Genomic DNA, 25,114 nt, shown 5'->3' with positions numbered 1-25,114 from the left:
TCCTCAAAACAACCCTAAGAGATAGGCGCTATTATTATCATCATCCCCATTTTACAGATGAAGAAACTGAAGTAGAGGTTAAATGACTCGCCCAGAATCACACAACTAACATATAAAGCTGAATTTGAACTCAGGTCTTCCTGAATCCAAGTCCAACACTTTGCCATCTTAACTTCCCAACTGATAGAGCTAGGAGAGTGCAGTAAAAACAACTCCCTCACTTTACACATGAGAAAACTGAATTACAGAGACTTTGAGTTACTTGCACACAACTAATTGTCACAGAAGCTCTTTGATGCTGACAATTAGCCAAATGTTTATGTGGACAAATGGGGACAAATAGGTGGGGTTTTTTCTATTCCTTATACTTTTATATCATAAAGATAATTTCATCTGATCCCCTTACATTACAGATGAAACTGAGACCTGGGGGGTGGTGGTTAAATCACTTGTTCAATCTCATATATATTATAAGCATTGTAGGCAGGATTTGTATTGAGATCATTTAATTGTACTTCCAGTGCCTTTTCATCTATATCATAGATTGAAAATACTTAATTCACAACATTGATTTTGAACTTATCAACTAATATTCTTTTTTTTGTTTTGTTTTGTTTTTTTAGTGAGGCAATTGGGGTTAAGTGACTTGGCCAGGGTCACACAGCTAGTAAGTGTTAAGTGTCTGAGGCCAGATTTGAACTCAGGTACTCCTGACTCCAGGTCCGGTGCTCTATCCACTACACCACCTAGCTGCCCCTTCAACTAATATTCTTAAAACTGCATTCCATGAAAAGAAAGTGTGAGATTTTTATTGGAATCAAATGTATGACTTCTAGTTAAAAGGCATATAGGTATATACATCCCATTAAACTTTTTGGGAAATTGGTATTAATCAGGTAAATATATTTAATCGTGTAGACTAATTTCATTCTGCCTTATGATGGAAGTCCAACTGAGTCTGAAAATGTATTCAAGACATTAGGTAAGAAAGTAATTCCTGGTAGAGGTATTGTATATCATTCATTAATTCTGTTTTATATCTGGGAACTTATGCCCTACACACCAGTATTTGTGATTTTTAATAGCATTTTCTAGATCATAGAATGCTCTATATTTAGTATTAATGGTGCCTACATTTTTTTTCTAAGAACATCCATGCATTCTGTAGAGGGACAGAGGCAGCATGGAACTGTATAGTGTCAAACATTTTATAACCCACCTTGAGAAAAAAAAAAAGCTTTATGAAAGGTACCACTTTTCCCTATTACTCCTTGAGTAAGTTTGACATGAAACCCAAAATCACAATCATTTTTGCTGACCTGCTGCCATTATATGGTGCAGAGGGAGTTATTGGATGAGAGAGGATGAAATACTTGTCAGGTACTTAATTCATAAAAGTGCTTACTTTTTTTTTTTGTAAATAAGGTCACAAGTGTCTAACAGCAAATCAATAGTAATAAGTGGTCATTGATATTATAATAAAGTATTCTTTCCCTCTTAATTATTTAATAGCTTGGCTTCCCCAATATTTCCCTTTACATCTTACTATTTCCATGACTTTTGGAAATATGTGGACTCTAGTGGATGGAGCAGAGGTCATTTTGTCTGCTTGCGAAATTATAAAAAGGGAAAGCAGCATCAACCTCCTAGGGTTGCTTTGAGAATCAAATGAGATAATCTTTGTAAAAAGTGCTTAGCATAGTGTCTGGCACAGAGAAGGCACTTGATAAATGCATATTCTCTTCCCCTGTAATAGCAAGTGTCTTCTGTTTAACTTGAAAATTCTGAAAGAAAGCATTCCACTATGTTTAATAATGGGTGGATCCTTAGATCTTCCATGTGGCTCTAGATCATGGCTTGTTTTCACCTTAAAAAACAGAGATCCTCCTTTATCAACTTGATTATAATTCCTCTGAATCTGAGAAGAGAATCACAAAAGAAAGGAGGTTGTATATAGTTTCTGAATATTGTTTACTCTTGTCTCGTTAGAAACTTTCTCATTATTCCTAGGGCATACACCCCCTATAAACATTTCTGTGACCTATCTTTCTATAGCTACCACTATATAGTTTGTTTATGTCACACCCTATATATATATATGTATTCTATTCAGAAGGGAAAAATAGGTCTTTGAAGGCTAAATCATCACTAGAAAGAAGACTCAGCAGAAATTGGAACTGGTATTACTCCTAGTGTGTGAATTGATTAGATATTCCCCCAAATTACAAAATCTTGGATAAATAGAAAGGTGTTTTTGTTTCAAAGTCCCTCCCACTAACAGCCTGACTCAATGCCTGCAATACATTATCAGATTGGCTGAGAGGCAACAGGGTCATAAAGAAATAAGGCACAGGAAATGTACTTTTTAAAAATTATGGTGGGGTTTAAGAGAAGAAAAAAAGATATTTTTTACATTGCTGATTACTGTAAGTCTTCATTCAAAGGCTGGATAACACTCCAGAATTTGTGATTCATGTAAGACTCAATGTAATCTGATTTGATAAACACATATTATAGAATCATAGAATTTTATAGTTGGAAGGCTTCTGAGAACTTAGAAGTCATCTAACTCAAATCTTAAATTAAACCTAGATTTTTTCCCCAAAGTGGCATAAGATTATATGATTCCTTTTAGTAATTCTAGGGACTTAGGGAGTCCAATAGACAGTGAGGTGCTAACCCAAGGGCACTGAATATGCAGAGGAGAGAGTCTTTTTTCTGTTTTTTTTTTTGGCAGGACAATGAGGGTTAAGTGACCTACCCAGGGTCACACAGCTAGTAAGTGTCAAGTGTCTGAGGCTGGATTTGAACTCAGGTCCTCCTGTATCCAGGGCCAGTGCCTTATCCACTGTGCCACCTAGCTTCCCCCAGAGAATCTTAAATGTGTAAGTAAAAATATACATAAGGAGATGGAATAGAGTTAAAAACAAAATTGTCCTCCTTGACAATATGATCAGTTTGTGAACAATAAACTTATTGGGAAAACACAATCTAGCTAATTAAGCTGGACTTTCTCAACCAAATCTATCATATGTTGGCTGTTTCCTTTTTTTTCCTTTGCAAAATATAGATTAAAGTTTTGTTCAGAAGCGAATGATTCTCTGTGTGTTAGAGAAAGAGTGAGTGTGTGTGTGTGTGTGTGTGTGTGTGTGTGTGTGTGAGAGAGAGAGAGAGAGAGGGGGGGGGAGATCTTTCTACCTATGCATGGTCACACATGGAAATAAAAGTAGTGACAAAGCAAAATAAACCTCATCCTGTTGTATTTGAGCACTAAAAATAGGGATAGGCACATGAAATGCCTACTCTGGTAATTAATTCTTCAGCTGCCAGCATCACTGGCTCCCCAATTGATAGTATGTGCTGAGTTCCTCTGTTGGAGGCTCTTTGCTGTTATTCACACATGGCGATGCTTGACTCCTTTTATGTAATTTTTAAATGGTGAAAAGAGATAAACATTCTGATTATCTGTGCATTTGATAAATGAATGTCTCAACAAAATTTTACAGCTAAAAAGGTTATTTACTTAAGTGAGATTTTCTGCGCATGGAAAGGTCAGATTTTTCCCCCTATTGCTGTGAAATTGCTTCTGCCTTTTAGCAAATCTTCTAAGACGGCTTCTCTCCTTGTAGTGTTGACAAGGACACAGGAAGGATGTGGCCCGAGGAAATCAAATGAGCAGCATAAAATCCTGGCTGGAATCTCGGCAGCCCACAGTTTGTGGTTTTTGAAATTCTGTCAAAAAAGTTGCACTATATGAAAGCAGAGACAGGACTTCTGAACAAAAATCAATAGCTGAATCTTTTGAACTGCCCATGTACAAAGTTCTAATGAAAATGTCCTTGAGGGAAGTTTTAATAGTGGACTTTGAGATCAGCTACTCCACTGGTCTGATAGCACTGCCGAGCATTTGAAGTTTTCAAAGGTTCCAAACCATGGAAAGTTTGACTCAAACACTAAGGATGTAAATGCCTTCAAGGGATCCAAGAAATAGCAATCCACCACCACTAAAGAATATACAATGGATGTATTTTCTGTACCATGTCAAGTTTTAGCCAGAGGATACAATTTACTTCAAGAGGGTTGATAACTCTCTAAAAAGCATCACTCTATGTTCAAACTAATAATTGATCAGGCACTAGGTACTGGTTAAAAAGGTCACTGCGATGACTAAAAATATCTCACTTAGGATACCAGATGAGGAGATGCTTTGTAAAGAAAGGAAAGAAGAAAGGAAAGGAAAGGAAAGGAAAGGAAAGGAAAGGAAAGGAAAGGAAAGGAAAGGAAAGGAAAGGAAAGGAAAGGAAAGGAAAGGAAAGGAAAGGAAAGGAAAGGAAAGGAAAGGAAAGGAAAGGAAAGGAAAGGAAAGGAAAGGAAAGGAAAGGAAAGGAAAGGAAAGGAAAGGAAAGGAAAGGAAAGGAAAGGAAAGAAGGAAGGAAGGAAGGAAGGAAGGAAGGAAGGAAGGAAGGAAGGAAGGAAAGAAAGAAAGAAAGAAAGAAAGAAAGAAAGAAAGAAAGAAAGAAAGAAAGAAAGAAAGAAAGAAAGAAAGAAAGAAGGAATATAGGAAGAAAGATTAACTTTAACATTTCATTCATTGAAGTAGTATTTTCTGGTATTTGTTCTTGTTGATTTATGCTGAAAATGATAATTGATTATTGAAATCCTACAATGGAACTGTGGGATCAGAACTGAAAGGGAAAAGAAGTTTGGTATCATGCAGTTCAACCTGCTATTTCTATGTAGAGATTCTTACTCCAAAATAACTGAAAAGTTTTCATCACCATTTATCATTTTGAGTGGCAAGGAACACACTTCCTCAAAACACAGACCATTCCTATGTAGTACAGCTTACACTGTTAGGAAAATATTCTTTATATTGGACCGAATTTTTCCTTCCTCTAATTTTACAATCTGTTCCTAGTTCTATATAGATAATGTTAAGTCTCTTTTCTTATGAGTCCTTCCAGATAGCTATCATGCTTTTTACTTATGTCTTGTCTTGATTGGTTGCAACAGTCCCCGTTTTAAAATCTTTTCTTGTTACAACATGGTTTTGAATATATTCACCATGCTAGTTACCTTTTTAAAGTCTGATACCCTGAGGCACTACTATAGAAGCCTGAGGTTAAAATATTAGCTTATAAGTTACTTGCACTGCATACCCTTCTCCCATTTTCCAACTTCCTAACTCTTCTACCCTAGAGGGAAAGAATACACATTTATTCCTTTGTCCTTATCTATACAAGTGAGATATATTATTTGGTGGATTTGGGAAAAAATGCTATAGTTATTATAGAAGACAATGCATTTGGAAAATGCATCAGGAAACCTGGACCCAAGAATTTGACATTTTAGTTTTCATGGGAATAGTCTATCTATCTATCTAAATACATACACACATATACATATATACACACATACATACACACACACACACACACACACACACACACACACATATATATTTAAGTCAGCCCCAAGAATACACTTTTCTTTTTGAGGGTTGAGTAATAAAGAATACTGCTTTCTTCCCCACCCCCACCCCCCACTGCCCAGGAAATAGAAAAAAAAAAGAGTTTTATTTATAAGGAGATAGAAGAACTTGAGGGTTGGAACAGAGTGAAAAGATTTCCTAGTCTAATTCATATCTGGCACATGAATTCCATCTATAAGCCCCCTGATTACTGTAGAGTCAACTTCTTTAAGAAATCTAGTGATGAAGAACTTGCTACTTGGCAAGGCAGTCAATGCCACTAGGGGAAGCTTGAAGCATTAGTATGTTTTCCCCATATCAAATCAAAAAATCTGCCTCCCTTAATCAAATTCCATCTGTTTCTCTGATTTCTGCTCTCTGGGGCCAAGCAGGAAATGTCTAGTCATTCTTCCACACGACAAACCTTCACATATTTAAAGAAGATGATCATGTGTTATTAGATTAATAAAAGGACCTATTAGGCATATAGTGCCTTTTCTTTTCTTTTAGAGCATTGAACTTGAATTAGGGTCATGATTTTAGAAGGATATGGGAGAAAGGGCCATGATTATACCAATGGAGGACTTTAAGAACTCACATGTTATCACATCCTCAGCATTCTAAAAATAAATATTATAGTAAACTCATTAATATATATTAGACACTGACATTAATATTTTATTATTAATTATTCCCCCAACTATAATATAAATGCTATCCTTGTCTTACAAGACTATTTTTACACTTTTCAAAGAACTTTCACATTAGCCATCACATTTTATTTCATAATAAACCTGATTTATACAGGATGTTGGGCAAATCCAATAATATTATGCATATTCAAAATCCTGACACTATTTTCTACTATGTCTTGGGTCATTTCAGTACTCAGCAAAATTTGACTTAAGATGTTCCATCTGTCACAACAACCCCCTTTTGCTCTATAATAAGAAATACACTATTATTTCAAAATATAAGAAGTAATTTGAATATTGCAATAAAAGTAGTTAAAATACTAGTATCTACTATGTTAAAATGCAATCCCCTTTAGATAATTTTCCAACTCATACTCTGTTTATTTGTATATCTACATATGTCTCCACACAGACATATTTATGTGTGTATATATTGATAGATAGATTAGATAGATAAGTAGATAGATATATAGATAGATAGACAGACAGACAGATAGCAAAGAACAAAGGAACATGTGTGTATATGTGTGTCAGACAGACAGACAGTGACAGAGACAGTGCCAGATAGAAACTGTCTTTCATCTACAAAGGTAGTAGGGCATATTGGGACTAGTATATATAGTGACAATGGCATTATGGTGCCTAAGATTTGAATACTTGTTTTTCTGGCAGTAATAACGGATTTGCACTGTTCTAGTCCCACTTATGGTTAATAGCACACATCTCTAAGGCTCTCAGCTACTTTTGGAGTGTGGTGTATGATCATGAAAAAAGAAAAACAAATTGAAATTGGTGGAGAGGTGTTCAAATAAGCAATTTTAGCATCTCGTATGGACACAACTCTTGTTCAAAATGCAATAGACTCACTAGCGGTGTGACCCTGGGCAAGTCACTTAACCCCCATTGCCCCGCAAAAAAAAAAATGCAATAGACTGTGTATTTTGTCTCTTTCTATTTATCTGTTAACAGGAATGAGTAAAAGAGAGCATAGGTGGATAGATCAAGAAGTCAAGGAAGTGAATTTGATGCAGTAAAGGCAGCATTGAAGTAGAAGTAAGAATTTCTAGGTTCTGTTCTTGCCTATGAAAGCCACTAGCGTGTAGAAACTGATTTTATTCCATGGGACCTGTTGTGTCCTTTCTTGAGAGACTAAATGATCTCTAAGATAGCATTAGACTTTTTCAATGTTATGTTTGATGGGCTGAATTTCAGTCCCAACACCACCAAGAAACTATTTGTAGATCAAGATTTATGGTCAGTCTACCTGTGAATCATTGTAAATGTTCCCAAACTTCAGTGGGTAGATGTTTGCTTAGCAATATATTAGGGTAACCTGAACTATTGTAAAGCTAATTCTGGACATTCCTATTTAGATTTCCTACAGTTACTTCAAATTCAATGACCCTACAACTAAACTCAGTATTTTCTTCCTAGAACTATTGCTTCTCTTGAATTTTCCATTTTATGTCCATGATATTATCATTTTCATAAATATCCTCATTTTGGGATCTTTCTAGTCAGTATTCCCCCATATCTCATTTTCAGTTCTTTCTTTTCAATGTTACTTATATCAAGGAATCTTATATTACATGTTTAATAACCAGGTCTTTGAAAAAAATATATATGCATACAACATGATTTTAAGTTTAATCTGTATTATTAATACTTTTGCCATTATTTTCTAAATTTTAAATAATCAACAAAACAAGAAAGCTGGCCCTTATTTATAGCATTTAACAGTTTCTCAGGTATAAATGCTCTTACTCAAAATTAATAATTAGCTTTCTTTGGCAAGTGTGCGTTGACTCCAGCGAATACTCCTACGTTGTCCTTGCTTTCCATTCTCCCTGATGCCACCCTGCTTAAGCTCTTGCTACTTATATCTGGACTATTAAAGTATCTTCCAAACAGATCTATCTCCCTGTAGCCATTATTTCTCCCCCCAATCTATCCTGTACACTGCTACCTGTCACCTTACTAAAACCACTTATTCCCTGATTCTCCTACATAAATACTCCACTGGATCTTGTTGCCCACAAAATAAGGTCTTGATTCCTTTTCTATACTAACATTCAAGACCCTCCAGAACCTGTCCCCAACTTATCCTTCTGGCTTTTCTTTTAGTTTCATACCCCTAAAAAGAATCTCTATCCTTACTCAAAGTCATTGGAATACTAGGCCTTTTTGTGCTTTCCTGCCTTCAAGCCTATTCTCATGCCATCATCTTTTCTTGCAATGTGCTTTCCATTCTGCCCTTCTAACTCCTCCCTAAGTGGAAAATCTCAACTAGGAACCATACAGACTCATTCCTTACAGACTCAGGACTACCAATTAATGTGCATGCTTCACTATCTCTTGTGAATGATACTTGGACGGTAATAAATGGAAAACTTAGGGAATACTCAAAAGCCATGATTTTCTCTCTGGTGTTTATGGAAGGTCAACTTTTTTTTTTCTTTTTTGGTACCATAATAAAAAGAAATGGAATTGACTAAATTACTTACTTCCTTATTTTCCCTTGAGTCCATCCTATACCAGACTACAGAGAAAGAAGCCAAATAATTAATAATTACCTGCCTTCTGGTTAAAACTCTAAAGGCTAGTTTCTCTCATTGTGATTATTCACTTAGCCCTAATTGAATCAGTATTTAAATACCATAATAGGATGGGACTTTTTGGAGAATTTTCTTCCCTATCATTATAATGTTTTCTCCTTTAAAGTCAGCCAAGTATAATAACTAAAATACTTTTCTACCAGTAAAGTGAATGGCAAAAGCAGAAATGTAAGTCTTTTAAGAAGGACAGTTGAAAATGAAATAAAATTTGTACCATTGTTCTCATTCTGCTAATATGTTTTGAAATACAAAATGCAAATCCACAATGGGATGCTTAATATAAAACAATGAAAAATCAATGAAATGAATCTTTCATATTTTTTTTCAAACAAGCATAATACACAAAGAAACAATCACTCTGCTCTCTATAAGTAAATCAAAGGACCACCAGAAAATTAAAATGTAATATTAGATTTATAACATTAAATATAATTTAAAGTCAAATGGAACATGAATTACTCTTTACAACAGAAGTAAACAAATGCATTCCAGAAGAGCTAATGGAAAGATTTTGTTTAAACATAAAATAAATTGCTAAAACAATGTATATAGGAAACATGATCTTTGATAGGAATTAGAAAGGAAATAATTAGTAATCCTTTCTCACAGTTAGGAAGTTTTATGTGTCCCTCTTTCCTTCTGGATAATTAACATGAGCTGAACTACATTATTGTCAGTGTCACTAATTTCCTATATTTGTGAAAATTATATTTATCATCATTGATGCCATCATCCTCATAGGTAGCATTTATATTAAATTTTTGTTTGCAAAAACATTTACATGTTATCACATTTGGTCCTCACACCAACCATGTGAAATTGTTTTCATTATTATCCCCATTTTCCTGATGGGGAAACTAAGTTCAGAACTTCAGTGATTTGCCCCAAAAGACATAACTATTAAGTGTCTGAGATAGAATAATGCTACTTTAATTCACTGTAAACTTGCACTGTGCTAGATGATGTATTACTTATAGAAATATGTCCTTTAGGTTTAAAAGCGCATCTTGTCAAACCCTTAGCAATAGCCTTAAAAGACTGATCCAGCAGGTAATCCATTAAAGATCAAAGCAATGGAATCCCATACAGAATCTGACCCATAAGAGTATTAACTAGTTGGGAGTATTTGTGAACTTCTAGGTTGTACAGAGCTGCTGAGGCTCTGGTCTTGGGCTTTGAAATTGCCTGACCTGATGTAGGAAAAAAAAATCACCTTCTTATAGAAGGTGGAGTGGGGGAGGAGGAGGAAAAATGAGAAGGGAAGAAAGAATGGATATATTTCTTATGCCCTTGAGATTCTGAGCTGCTTAGTGAGAGATGAATGTTCATACAGATACTGGCAAAATCAATTCAGTCAGTTGTACTTGACTTGCCTTTCTGCTGGACATGACCTATGTGTGAACAAGAAGGGCAGCTTGTTGCACCACTGGGAAGAACAAAAAGTGACATGAATGGACAAAAACAATTGTCCCTTCACTGATGTAGGTTTGTGTGTGTCGGTGGCATATAAAGCTCCTCACAATAATGTCTTGCTGTTGTAGACAACCACAACAGGGTAGTGGTGGTGGGTGATGTGTTTGTGTGTGTGTGTGTGTGTGTGTGTGTGTGTGTGTGTGTGTGTGTGTGTGTGAAAGGGAATAGGAGAGCACTATCAGGGTCATAGTTTAAAATTTTATTTCCTATAAGTGAGTATCACTATCTTTGGAATGAACCCCCTACCTCTGTGTAGGATCAAAGGGTCATATGACCAAAGGATCATATGATCCAGATTATAAAAATGGAAATGTGCCTCGGGGCGATCTAGCCCAAACCTGCTATTTACAGATAAGGAAACTAAGGGCCAGAGAAACTGCAACTTACCCAAGTGACCCAGATCATTACCTTCAGAAACCAAATTGATAGGTCCTTAGATTAATATCTCCTTTTTAGCTTTAAAATGACTGAGGAATTTTAATGCTATCTGTATTTGTGAAATTGTATAAAATATAGGACTATATGACAATTGAAAAAAGTCTTTAATCATCATTCCACCCACTTAGTCAGAAAGCTTTTTGTATTACTGTGCACCTGGAGTAGCCATCAGGTCATGTTGCCTTTGGAGGTCATGTCTACTGAGCCTTATTTTAACTTCAGTCTCTTCAATCAGGATCTATGCTCATCTATAGCCAACTACCTTTCCACTACCTCTAAGTTACATGCAGTTTTCCAGAAACTAGTGAGCGGAGGGGATTCAGATTTGAAGCACTTGTGAGGAGGCTGATTATAGAACTAGAGGATTTTTACATTACTTATCACTTTGGGGTGATAAGGGTTTAATGCCTTATGACTCAAATCTAGATAGAACTTCTGAGTTCCCCTCTGAGAAGGGATCTTTTCTCCTACAGTATGAAGAACACTTGGGGAAGATCATAGTTCATTGTTACTAGAAGTGAAAAGAACCACCTACCTAGAAAAAGCAGAAGAAAATTGTGTAATTTTGTGCATGTGTCCATATTACTTTGTGATTATTTTCAAGTCACTAAGGAGCTATATGTTTTGTTTCAATCAATAAATTTAATGCTTTGGGAGGCTGGGGACCACACTGTTTTTATATTACCCTATAAAAATGTATAGTGAAGTGCCATACACAACTATTAGGATCATAGATTTAAAGCTAGAAGCTACCTTGAAAGCCTCTAGTCCAAATTTTACAAATGAAGAATGGCAATTCAGAGAGGTCACATCTGTAACAATGAATAGCAAAGATGAGATTCAAATCCACCTTCTCCGACTCCACAGAAATTCTTCTACCATGCCAAGCAGCCTCAATAACAGCTATTAAGTGTTTGTTAATTACCGGAGTACATCATTACCTCTGTATTTGGTGTATGGTAATTTGAGGGAGGGGGGGAGAGTAAAGAGACAAAACTGCTGACATACATTTTTTAAAAAAATGAGTTCTTAATTCAGTTTCAACACCAACTTTTACCAGTTGCATGATGGATAAACACCAGCTTTGTGACAAATTTGGAAATATATGGAAATGGGAATAAAACCTTACCTGAAGGACAATCTACTTAGACAAACTAACATCTTTCACAGTATTCAAACAAAACACTAAAAATAATGAACCCTCTCAAGCTATGTTAATTACTTCTTCAATGGTTATTTAACAGATGGCACGTTTCCTATTTCAAATGAGGAAAAACTCTGACATTTTAAAGTTTGCAAAGGCTTTATATACCTTATATCAATGGATAGCACACCACCTTGTGAAATTCCTCAAAGAAAAGTTTATTATTTGGAGTACAATTTCTTTAAACTAATGACTTCATTCTCAGTAAAGATCTATGTTTTTATGTCTAGGATTTATCTTGTCAATAACTATGGAGATACCTCATTAATTTAGATAAACTATGATTCAGGGGTGCAGAGCCAATTCCTTTTTACTTGAGAATGCCCAGTTAAATTTTCAGTGGAAGCATTTGCACTTCAGAAATTAGTGAATGCCACAAATCAGGCTTAATTTATTGTTTTGTTGATTGTCTGGATTTAAGAGAGTGATGGAGAAAATGTTAAAAATGAAAATTAAATTTAAATGTGTATCGTGCGTACATTTTATTTTTCTTGGGGAGTCTGTTAAACATTTATTGGAACATCCCTGACTATGACCCATATAGTGCTAGGGTCAGAAAGTGAATAATCCAAAGTCTTCCTCTGATATTTATTGATTTTTTATAAGTGTAAAATTGGTTCAACAATGGGCTAATCAATTAAAATGTCAGCATATCATTTTCCTCATCTGTGAAGTGGGGATAAGAGTATCTACTTCAGCTTTTCATGGTCCTTATAAGCCTCAGATGTGATAATATATGTAAAGTATTTTGCAGATTTTAAAGTACTATATAAATATTTATTATTATATTCTATTTAAAGAAATAACTCAAGTTTCCATAAAGTTTAACATTGAGAAAAATATAAATACATCTTCTTTAGACTTCTTCACAATAACTCTTTAAGGCACATCATGCACGCATTTTGATCCCCATTTTACAGATGAGGAAATTGAGGTTCAGTTATGGTAAGTGGCTTACCAATGACTTTAAATTTTATTACTTAAATTATAGGACACTAACATGAACTAGTGACTATGAGATATTGCTAAGATCTGCTTTGATGAAGAATTAAGAAACCATTATTTGCATAATGTGACTAAATGGATGCTAAGTACCTAAAAGTAATTTATCCTGCTAAATTAATGTAGGTTAAACATTTTCCCCATTATATTGTTTGTACTATTCATTTATTTACTCAATCTTTCTCCAAGATGCTGATAAGATAAACTTCAACCTTTGGAAAGGGGTGTGCAGTCTGAATCATCACAAATTCAGAATTAATGGTGTCTGAAAAAAATCAATGTCATATCATTTTCTAATGATAAAATCCTGTATTTGGATCTCAGTCCCTAAGCTGTGGGAAGACAGGTGGTCCCTTCTTCCCCAGCTATTGGTCAAACATGCCTGGAAAACTGTCTTTATTTAATATTTTTTATCCAAGAAGTGCAGAATTCTGGCAGCAGTGAAATATCAAATTTTCATGGGTTTGTGAGGGGAAAAAATCAGCACGAAGTAGTATTCATTCTCATCATTGATATTTTAACATAGAATACAGAAAGGGGAGAGATGTCCATACCAATAAGCTTTTTATCAAAAATGAAATGAAAAACTTTCCAAGGAACTGGATATTAACTAACCGTTAAGAAAGGTTTACTATTGGATAAGAAAAGAGGTAGCCTGGGGTGTGGGGGAAGGCACAGATTAAATATCAGAAAGTACCAATAAATCTTCACAAAGCCCAAATGAGCAATTCTATATACCTCCTCCTCTAAATGAGCTAAAAATTATTTTAAAAGGTTGCCTTCCCTAAAAGAGGATTCTTTAACAGAAATATTTCTTCTTATTATTTAGCAAAGCACTACTTTTATGGGGATTTTGGAATTGAATTCCTGGAAATACATATTTAAAGAAGAAAGAAAAGGAGAGTATAGATTGTATACCATATTCCACAATGAAGCAAAACATTTATTTAATTTTTTTCCATCTCAAGAAACATATTTTGGCATTTGCAACTAAATATGATGAAAGAACGTGGATTTTCTGTTTTCACAAGATTTTATGGAGAATATTTGTTATACTTTGAAGCTTAAATTTCCTTAGTATAATTTTCCTTGTGTTTGAAGTATAATGTTTTGTAGTGATTCAGACATAAGATTTAAGGCAAAGACTAAGGTTTTATAAGTTTTATGAATTTTTCCCTGCCCTTATTATGAAACAGGTAAAAGAGAGAGAATGAGAGGGGGGGAGGGTTGTAATATATGGGGAGAAGATACTTAAGAGAAATATTATGAAAGTGTATTTGATATTAGCTGTTACATTAAAGAGTTAGTCTGATACTTCATGGAAGTGACTGGATTTTGTTTTCCAACACATGCCGATTGACTTGACCATCATAGCAGACTGAATTGTATTTTTGTACAGCTCTTCAACAGGCAGCCAAATAAATAGCTTTTCCCCTGCTGCATGGTTTGCTGTTTGCTTAAGCAAAAATCCAATTTCTGGAGAGGACTCCGTAAGGGCTAAATTCCCTGCCATTTACAAGTGTCCCATTAGAGTAGCTTTCTATATGGAAATAACATTCCAAGACAAGGAGAGAAACGCTGGGTCTGAGGTCCGCTGTTCCTGATGTGTTTTATTATTTCTTTTTCATTTGAAGAGTAGAGCTGTGTTCCCAGGAGAAAGAAGGAGAAAGAGAGAGTCATGTTTGAATACAAATGTCTCAAGAAACTGGAGCTTCTTTTAAAAGTAAAATCTTGCTTTAAAAAAAAAAAATTTTTAACTTTTGGTATGCATCAAGGACAAGAGTAGACAGCTTCAGACTCAAACTGCCTCTCATTAAAAGGTTTTTAATTAAGAATTCAAAGATAAAAAAAAATCCTCCAACTGGAACAGCATATATTAGCGATGTTGGGATTTGGATTTGATTACTCTTTTCTTTAATACTGTTTGAGGTAGCCTGTATTTGAAAACAATAACAATTAAGTTGAAGAAAAGCAATCCATATACACAACTTATAGAAGATGCCACACATAAACATGATATTTATGACTTATAATGGAATACATTTTAATGAATACTAACACATTTTCTGTTAAACCTAATAAGATAGGTGTTATTGATATACTAATCAGAATTATAATGAGGGTGGGATAAATGTATCCTTTGTCTTAAGATGTCTAAATTCATAAAATATTGCCAGCCTTTCTTACTTCAGCAAGTAGAAAAACTAAGCTTTGTACCTACTTAGTAAGAATAATTAGTTAATGTAGGAAGCTATCAAAAGGTGTTTTCTTCCATCTTCTTCCTAAGTGAGCTCCTCTCCAACTGTCACCTCATGTGTTTCAAGGTCTGAGGTCCCTCCCTCCTCTCTTACCTCAAATGAATTTATTTTGAACATTTAATACAACGACACATTTTGGGTTGTCTGCTCAGGGTGTCAGACATGCTAGATATGACTTTGATAATAATTGTTTACAATAATTATTATTATGGTAAAAATCAATGTCATGAGTTTCAAAAGTATTACATAATCTATGTTCAATTTTTTAAAATAATTTATAGTCCATGCAACTGTCTCTCATTTAGAGAAACCTACAAAATAAATAAATATATGCATATAAATAAATCCATACAAATTTTATTACAATTAAAACTGGACCAATTGAGAGGGAGTCAATTATTTGAATTTATTTGAACTAGATAAAGCCCTTCTGCAAAGATGCTATTTATAACTTAGAAATTCAAAGGTAAATTAGTGTTACTCTAAGAATCCCATTAAAGGAAATGGTTAAAGCATAAAGAAGAGGAGAAAATCTCTTTTCTCACTGGAAAAGTCCCTTTGTACCTTTTACAGTGGATAGTTGAGTTTATTTATTCATGTTTGTAAAAGTACTATTTGATATTTTTACAGTGTGTGTGTTTTTTTGCAAAGCATTTATGTCAAAGGTCTGGCCAAAGAACCACACAGGACACTTGGAAACATTTTAATCTAGGCAACTAAAGAGCTAGAAAATTGTTTCCTAGATCCCCCGTTAAGCTGACTCCACACTACCAAACAACAAGTCTTATTACATAGCAGGAGAAGGCTCTTTGACCAGTGGTATAAATTTAATGCAGTGGGAGGCGTTTTACTACTTCTGTGAGCATCCTGGATCCCAACAGAAACAAAATGAAAAGGACTTATACTCACAAACAAACAGCTCAGAATTTTAAGATTAAAGGTACCAATATTTTTTTTTTGGTCAAAGATGGGTCTTTATGGATGTAATTAAACTAGATGGGTCTAAGGCAGAGGCATATAGACACAGTGCAAAGAGCCATGAACTCAGAGGTAGGAGACCTGCCACTAACTAGCTGTAGGACCTGGGCAAGTAACTAAATAGTTTGATCTCATTGTTTTCATCTATAAAATGAAAATGTTAGGCATAATAACCTTTGACCCTCTTTTAGATCTAAGACTAATCTGGGCCATATAATTTGCATAGATCATCTCTATGGGACTGCTATTTATGCATTAAGATTGTCCTCGGAGGGGGTGGCTAGGTGATGCAGTAGATAGAACACTGGCCCTGGATTCAGGAGGACCTGAGTTCAAATCCAGCCTCACACACTTGACACTTACTAGCTATGTGACCCTGGGCAAGTCACTTAACCCCCATTGCCCCACAAAAACAAAAACAAAACAAAACAAAAAAGATTGTACTGGGTTTAGCAACAGGATTGTATTCTAATAAATGGTTTCCAGAGGGCACAGCCATCTAGTGGAATGTGTTCTGGGATTAGAGTGGAGTCACAAGTTCTTATCCCAACTACTAAACAGCAGAATAATTAATATTACTTTTTCCTTTTGGCTTTCAGTTTCCTCAGCTGTAAAATGATAGGGTAGAAGTAGATGACCTCTAAGATCCTTTCTAACCTGAAATCTATCCAATCCAATGAACATTTATTAATTACCTACTATGTGCCAGGCAGACCAATATAAATGGATATGCCACATAGACACACCCATACTTGGTTGATAATTCAGATATTGGGTGCCTCTAGTTAAAGAGAAAATAATCCTTGTACCTTCCAGAAATATATTTGAGGACTTAGATTATTTGCCTTGAAGGTTTGTATTTATCAATATCACAGGATAATTGCCCATTCTCCCTTTCTCCCTGTGATGTATAGTTACAACAAATGTGATACACACACCAGATGTGATGTGGCTCAGCACTTTAGCACTACCAGTCGAGCTGAGGAATGTTGTCATCTGTGGGCCAAATTAATATTTTCCTGATGCTAAATATGTTTACAGGGGAAAAGGGGGCAAAGCACTTTTCTCAAATTAGAGAGAGATGGTATTCAGAATTATTTGCAGGTGTCAGGAAAAGAAAAAAAATAAAGTACCCTACAAAATCACATTTCTTCCTGTGACTAGGACTCGATTTAGTTTCTGTAAAGTATCTCTCATCATTGGGCTACTACTGTGTTAGGATCTTGTTGCTTATTTAATGACCTGGGTCCCAGGTGCATTTTGCTGTACAAAAAAAAAAAATTCCCTCTCATTTTTTAATGTAACTAGTTAGCTGGAGACTTTACTGAAGAAGACATGCTCAGCATCAGTATCTTTCTCAATAAAATCCTCCCCAGCACATCAACATAGCTTCGTTATCACTGTGGGCTGGTTTCTTATTTGGCTCAGAGTCCCTGTGGAGTGAGGAACTCACAGCATAGTTGATGGGAGGTCTGTGGAGAGACAGGCTCTTCAGGGCTGCCAGGAAAAATGAGAAACTGGGCTCAGGTGAATATTTTCATCTAGTAACACTCTGCTAGTTGCTGAGGGCAAAGGTCATGGCAGTGTTTTGATTGCTACCAAAAGGGTGGGGTGAGAAAGAAAAAGTCAAGGTAGAATGTTTGTTCTTCTCTTTCACTGGAATGGACAGTGACTCTGAACAAAAAGCTAGGCCATTTCAAAGACCATCACAAATTCTGACTTTCAAAAATCGTTCAGCCTCTCTCTGTACCCCGCCCCCCATAAAGTGTACAGGCAGCAACAGTCACAAAACAATTCCTCTCCTTAACTTGTAGAGCCAGGTGACTAGCTCCCATTCAGTTTTCTTAAAATTGTGGTTGTTTCTATTAAGCCTGGTTTCCAGTTTCCAAGATTTTACCTTTCTAAATCACAGCCTAACTTCTAAGGGACAGATTGCAATAATCAATCTATCATTTCTTACCTAGGCTTGCATACCGGAAAGAACACTGGATTGGAGTCAAGGAAGGTGGAAGACATGAATTCAAATCCTGCCTCAGACACTAGCTATATAAATCCCTTAACCCTTTTAACCTCAGTTTCCTCATTAATAAAATGAAGACAGTAATAATACCTACTTCACAAGGACGTTGGAAAAATCAAATAACATATGAAAAGTGCTTTAAAAGCCACTATGCTATTGTTGCTCTTGTTGTTGTTGTCATTAAATGTCTAAAATTTTGCAGGTACTGAGCAAGATACTAGTGATAGAGAGACAAAAATCAAATAGTCCCTGCCATCAAGGAAATCACATTGTTATGACTCTTTGTTCTACAATATTATTACTACAAAATTCCAAATAATAGGATTAACTATGTGCGTATCTGTTTACATATGGATGAGGAAAGGAGCTATAATGTCATTGAAATAGGGAAGTATTGATGAGGAAACTCCCTTTAACAATTTAAGTTAGCATCTCCATAAATTTAGAGACTTAGATAATTATGTGGAATTCTGAGAGATTAAGAGACTGCCGCCAGGGACACCTATATCTCATAGTTGGAATTTGAATGTAGGTCTCCCTGGCTGAGTGTTTCTTCTTTGCCATGCTGCCATTCACATGCATGCACATACACCTACACCCACATATCTTAAATTCTAGATGAGGTGATCTTTACCAGGAATTCCCCATACCAATCTGCCAATCTGCCTATTATGCAAGATGAAAAACTCAACAATTTATTCTTCTATAATGATAGATTAAATACCTTTTTTATGGTTACACAGGTGGTATGAGTTAAAAGAAAGACTTTTTTTTTTTGGTGAGGCAATTGGGGTTAAGTGACTTGCCTAGGGTCACACAGCTAGTTAAGTGTTAAGTGTCTGAGGTCAGATTTGAACTCAGGTCCTCCTGACTTCAGGGCACCACCTAGCTGCCCCAAAAGAAAGACTTGAATACAGGTTTCTGTGACTACCAGGTCAGCCTGCAACTCGTGATTATAAACATATATAATATAAAGTTCTAAAAGACATTTTAAATATTCATAGATCATATGCTAATCTACTTTAATATTTACAAAGAACTAACACCCCAGAAATCCTGAAGGTATGGGTGGTAAAAAAAAGTTTCAACCATGTTTTGCATTTAAGGAAAAGGAGGCTCAGGGTTACAGTCATCTGCCCATTGTCACACATAAAATAAGAGTTTGAAATCACTTATCCAACCCCCTTATTATTTTAATCTGGAAATTAAGAGCAAGAGAACTAATACAACTTAATGAATGTGTCAATGTAATTGAGCCAATATTTAGAGACAATTTTGAGACAATGCCAAAAACCTTTCTATCTTCCCTCATAGGATGCCTACAACAGTGTTGATTTTAACCAGGATGTTGACTGTATTGAGTGTATGCACACTCACACATTTGTGCAACTTTTATCATTCTAATTTTAGCCTCAGGAAATTAGAAAAGATTTGAAATGTACTAAAAAATGTCATTTGTTCTAACCAAAAAATGGACAAATTGAACTTTCATAACTGTTCCTTTAATTTCCTCAACCAACCCTCTTGCTGAAGATAATCAATACATTTAACTCGAAATAAGCATCAGAATAAAAGAAGAGTAGAAGAGGACTTTTCAAAATATACAAACTAGGTAATTAAGCTCCTGAATAATTTGGAGATGGCTATATTTGGATAAGAAATATGTTATGAGCTCTGTGTGGAAGTTTGCCTACTATAATTTGAGGAAGGTAGATGAATTAAACCTATGCCCAAATGGAAACTGAATTTCCAGGGTGCTGAAGTAGGAAGAACTATATACTTACAGTCAGAAAGATGGGCTAGAATCCTAACTCAAACATGTGAAAACTTCAAAAGCTGTTTGACTGGGCGGAGACATTTTAGTTTCTAGACTCACTTTCCCTATATGTAAAATGGGAGTAATAAAGCACTCACTTCACAGGCTTGTTTAAAAGAGATAATATGAGTAAAGTGCTTAGTAATTGTAAAAGTACTTTAAAATTTCCTTTTAAAAAGCCATAAAATCAAGGTTTTTCAAAATCTATCTTATAAATACATTTTAATGGGCTCGGTTTTATTTTTTTTTCTACTTATCATATGAAAAGGCCAGGAACAATGACTAATTTCTGGGTCGAATAAAATTTTATGAACTAAAGAGTTCTATTTGTAAATACCAATTTTTCCTCTCTTAGCCAGAGCAGTTAAATATAACTTCTCTCCAAGATGTGAAATTACTACCAGGGCAAAATTCCAAAGGTGATTTCTGTGGTAAGAGGCTTCTTGTTGAGGATAGTAAAATGAACAAAACAAATATGGGAGGTTCATTATGAATGTTATTAAAATAATATATTGTATTATTATACTGGTCTGTCAAGTCAAGCATTTCCCTAATCAAATAACACTTGTTTTAGAAAGCTCAGGAGACTTACTTAGTCGAATCCAAATTTAGCTGTACTTGTTTTGATCATTTCCTTCTGTGAAAATGGTTGGGAATCTCATTTTTGAGTCCTTTCACTTTATATCAGATTCCCACTTTAATACTTATACTTTTAAAACTTTGAAATAACTCAAAATAGATATATTTTAAAAAATAGTATTCTGCGATAATACATGTCACCATGGAGTTCTGGAACTTATGCTTAAGGCAGAAATAATAAATATGGAATTGCATTAATCTTGTTCAAAGAACTTTCCACTGTGTCTCCTTCTGACAATTATATTTTTTGCCAAAGCTGGATCTGACTGAAATTAAACATGTTTTTAGAAGTTTGTGAGTTCAAGTTCTTTAGTGGTCTAAGTAATATAAGCATGATTTTTATTTTAAGATTAAGGCTAAAGTAAAAACTACATGGATAGTATTCCATAACCTTTAATATGCATGCTTTAAAAATAACATTTCAATTTCTTTCACATAATGTTCAAAAAACATATAAGAGGCAACTGACCAATTTATTCCTTGGAATTCAAAAGCAGGTTCAAATTGGGTGCACTTTGCATTATATGAACTCATTTTGTGAAAAATAGAAAATATTTGTTAAATTTCCTGAAAAAGGTATCTCTACTTTTTGACAGTACTACATTTGAATTAGTTCTGCCAGTAGTTTTAATTGGTGTACAGAGATTTCTTCTTTGCTGATGATAGCTTTCTGAATAATTTTTCTGCCCATTTAAACCATCCTTATATAATTTTAGTTTGAGAGATTATTTTTTCAGTAATATTTCCATCAGTTAGTAGATTTAACTTCCATTAGATAAGCTATCATTAAATGACAATTTTCCATGGAAAAACCTAAAAATTCACACCTAAGTCAAAAGAAATTGTGTTTTTTCCTTATTTTTTTTCTCTTCAAAACCAACACATAGAACCTACACATATGCAAATGAGCATATGGATCCCAGTTACAGTCAACTGTACAGTGTAAACTGAGAAATTGGTACAGTGGGGAAAATAATGGCTTTGGAGTCAGAGGGCCCAGGTTCAAATACTACATTTGCCATTTCATGTTATAACTGACCAAGATACTAAACTTTCTGAAGGTCTAGATTTTTTCATCTATAAAGTAAAAATGTACTAAAAAGCCCCCAGCATCTTTTAGAGTTCTCAATCAATGTGCTTATGAATTTGGGGAACCAAACAAAAAATAATGAAGGGAATATTTTATGTTGTGGTTTATTCAGATCCCTTGTATGTCATTCATTGATTAACATTCCTTGAATTAAAAAAAATTTTTTTAAGTGAGGCAATTGGGGTTAAGTGACTTGCCCAGGGTCACACAACTAGTAATTGTTAAGTGTCTGAGGCCAGATTTGAACTCAGGTCTTCCTGACTCCAGGGCCAGTACTCTATCCACTGCACCACCTAGCTGCCCCCTTGAATTTTTATTATAAATTTTGCCCATTACATTTGTCATTTCAATTAAGTGACTAAATAAACGAATAATTTTCCATGTGAACTAATATCTAGTTTTTTTGAGGAGTAGTCTGAAATAAAGAATTACAACTAATTTTTCTCTCTATTTTTTTTTAAATTTAAGGGGGGAGATTTAAGTTTAAAAGTTAAGGGGGCTGGAGGCACCTAGGTGGCACAGTGGATAAAGCACAGGCCCTGGATTCAGGAGTACCTGAGTTCAAATCCGACCTCAGACATTTGACACTTACTAGCTGTGTGGCCCTGGGCAAGTCACTTAACCCCCATTACACTGCAAAATAAATAAATAAATAAATAAATAAATAAAGGTAAGGGTGGGGGGAGCAGTTATCACAAACAATCTCATCACCACAGATCTTTTCTATGTAACACATTTTGTACTGCTTTCAATAAAATGGAAAATAACCTGGGTTTAAGATGGCAGAAAAGGGAAAGAGAAAACCCCTTCTCCTAGTGTGGGAAGACCAGAGTTGTTCTGCCAGGGGTTAAACTAACAGTTCATCTGCTTCCATTTTTTTTAACAAAAATAAATAAAAATAGGCCAGTATAGCCTAGTGTAAAAAGGGACACACATTTCCAGTGGATTTATAAAGAGGCTTTTGAGGGAGAGAAACTAGAAGATTAGTAGTAGTTACTATATTATACTAAATTATGTACTTTGTAGAGAAAGATAACTTTTGACTTCTATAGTGACTAGGAAAGTGTATTCTATATTGCAAGTCCTCAATACAGAAATGCTAAAACAATGAATTATGAAAATAAAGTGACTAAAATGCCAATTCCCTTTGATCCAGAGTATTCATATCTGGTATGTACTCCAAGGAGGTCATTGATAAAGACAAAGTCCCCATATACAACAAGGTATCTATAGCAGTACCTTTTGTGGTATCAAATAACTGGAAACAAGGTTGATGTTCATCAATGGGAAATGACTAAATAAATTAAAATAATAATAACTAGTATTTATATAACACTTACTATGTGCCAGCCACTGTACCTAAAAATATTATAATTATTATCTTTTTTGATCCTCATAAGAATTCTGGGATTTAGATGTCATTCCTGAACAATACAATGAGTACAGAGAAACATAAGAAGACTTCCATGAACTGATGCAGTCAAAAACTGTAGTAAAAATAAAAATTACAATGAATACGAAAATATAAATTCAAAGAACTACAACCAGAAAACAATTGAATTTTACATAATTACAAAGAAAAATTTTGAGAAAAGCTATAAGAAACACCTCCCTACACTACTTTACAAAGGTCCACAGGTATGGAAAATTACACTTATTTGCAAACTGTTTTACGTATAGATCACTTTTACTGATTTTCTCTCCTTATTTTCAATTGTTTATCTCTTACCTATTTATTTGTTTTTTTGTTTGTTTTTTGTTGCATGGAATAATTGGGTAAAGATATTGTGAGGCATTTAGGTGATATAATAAATATATAGATGGCACAGTAGAAAAGTGCTGGGCCTGAAGTCAGAAAAACCTGAGTTCAAATCTAGCCTTATACATTTATTTGTGACCCTGGGAAGTCACTTAATTTCTGTTTGCCTCAGTTTCCTCATTTGGAAAATGGAGATAATAATAGCAACTACCTCCCAAGGTTGTTGTAAGGATCAAATTAGATTATAATTGTAAAGTGTTTAGCACAATACCTGGATCATGGTAGGCTCTTTATAAATGATACTCATTTTTAATTACCATTATTATTTTAAAGAAATACATGCTAAAATTTGGATTCATTGTGTTCAAAGAATGTGTATGAAATCCCCAGAACTCAGGAAAATCAAGACCATGTATATTTAACCTCCAACTACTAGGTTAGTTTTCCATAAATTTTGGAGATAAGGCCTGCATGACTTAATAGCACAGTTTGAAAAATTAAGCTGTATCTTAGAAGGGATCTCAGAAATCATCTATTTCAATCTTTATTTTAAGAAATGCATATGAAGTTCTTTGAAAATATTAAATTACAATATAAATTCCAGATATACTCATTACTGTGAACAGATACTCCCTCTAAGACATCCATGGCATTCATTCCCTATTTAAAATCCTCTAGTGATCACAAACCCAGCAGTAACTGGGTGTATAATATGTAGGAAATGGGATGATTATATCATAATGATTAACTACATTTCATTCTGATTATTTCATAACTAGGAAAACAAAAGTCATTCATGCTTACTTTTTTAGACTCTATGAAATATTTAAACATAATTAACCAGAAATGAATTGCTTATCTGCAACAGGGAAGGAAGTTTCTCTTCAGGGAATTTCCCTACACAATAAATTTGAACTATCCTATAAATCAATGAGTAGAAATAACAATAGATAATAGCAAGCAGTGATATAGTACCTCCTATGTTCTAGGCACTATGCTAAGTGTTTTATAATTATAATCTCATGTGATCCTCACAACAACCCCAGGAAGTAGGAGATATTGTTATTCCCATTTTATAGATGTAATTTTGCCAAAACTGAGGCAAACAGAGGCTAAGTAGTTTGCCCAAGGTCACATAGCTGTGCTAACATTCATATATTCCTAAATTCAGGTCTACACTCTATCTACTTCACCACTCAGCTGCCATGGAATAGTGGTTTTCTGCTAGGTATACCTTTTCTTAAATATTAAAAAAAGAGAGAGAGAGAGAAATAAAGCTTACTTTTCTTTATTTCAAAATTATTTTCCCCACTGACATGGCAGCATAGAAAATTATTCATTTATTTATTTAGGGATTTATACAGATATTGTATGAAAATGTATATTATATATAAATATATGGATACATATATGTGAACATGTATATAATTTAATTTAATGACTTTGAATTCCCATTCTTTCCTAATGTTATTTCAGCCTTTAATCATAACTAGAATAAACACCAAACTCTGATTTTAATATATTATCTCACATGAAATCTAAATATATTTTGAATTCCCCTGATCTACCTTTCATCTATCTATCCATCTATCATTTATCTATCATCTATCCATCTGTCATCTTTCATCTTCATTTTCTTGCCAATACATAAAACAAA

Source organism: Dromiciops gliroides, chromosome 2 (assembly GCF_019393635.1).
Source record: "Dromiciops gliroides isolate mDroGli1 chromosome 2, mDroGli1.pri, whole genome shotgun sequence".
NCBI classification, from domain to species: Eukaryota; Metazoa; Chordata; class Mammalia; order Microbiotheria; family Microbiotheriidae; genus Dromiciops; species Dromiciops gliroides.
Note: the sequence above shows the minus strand (reverse complement) of the source record.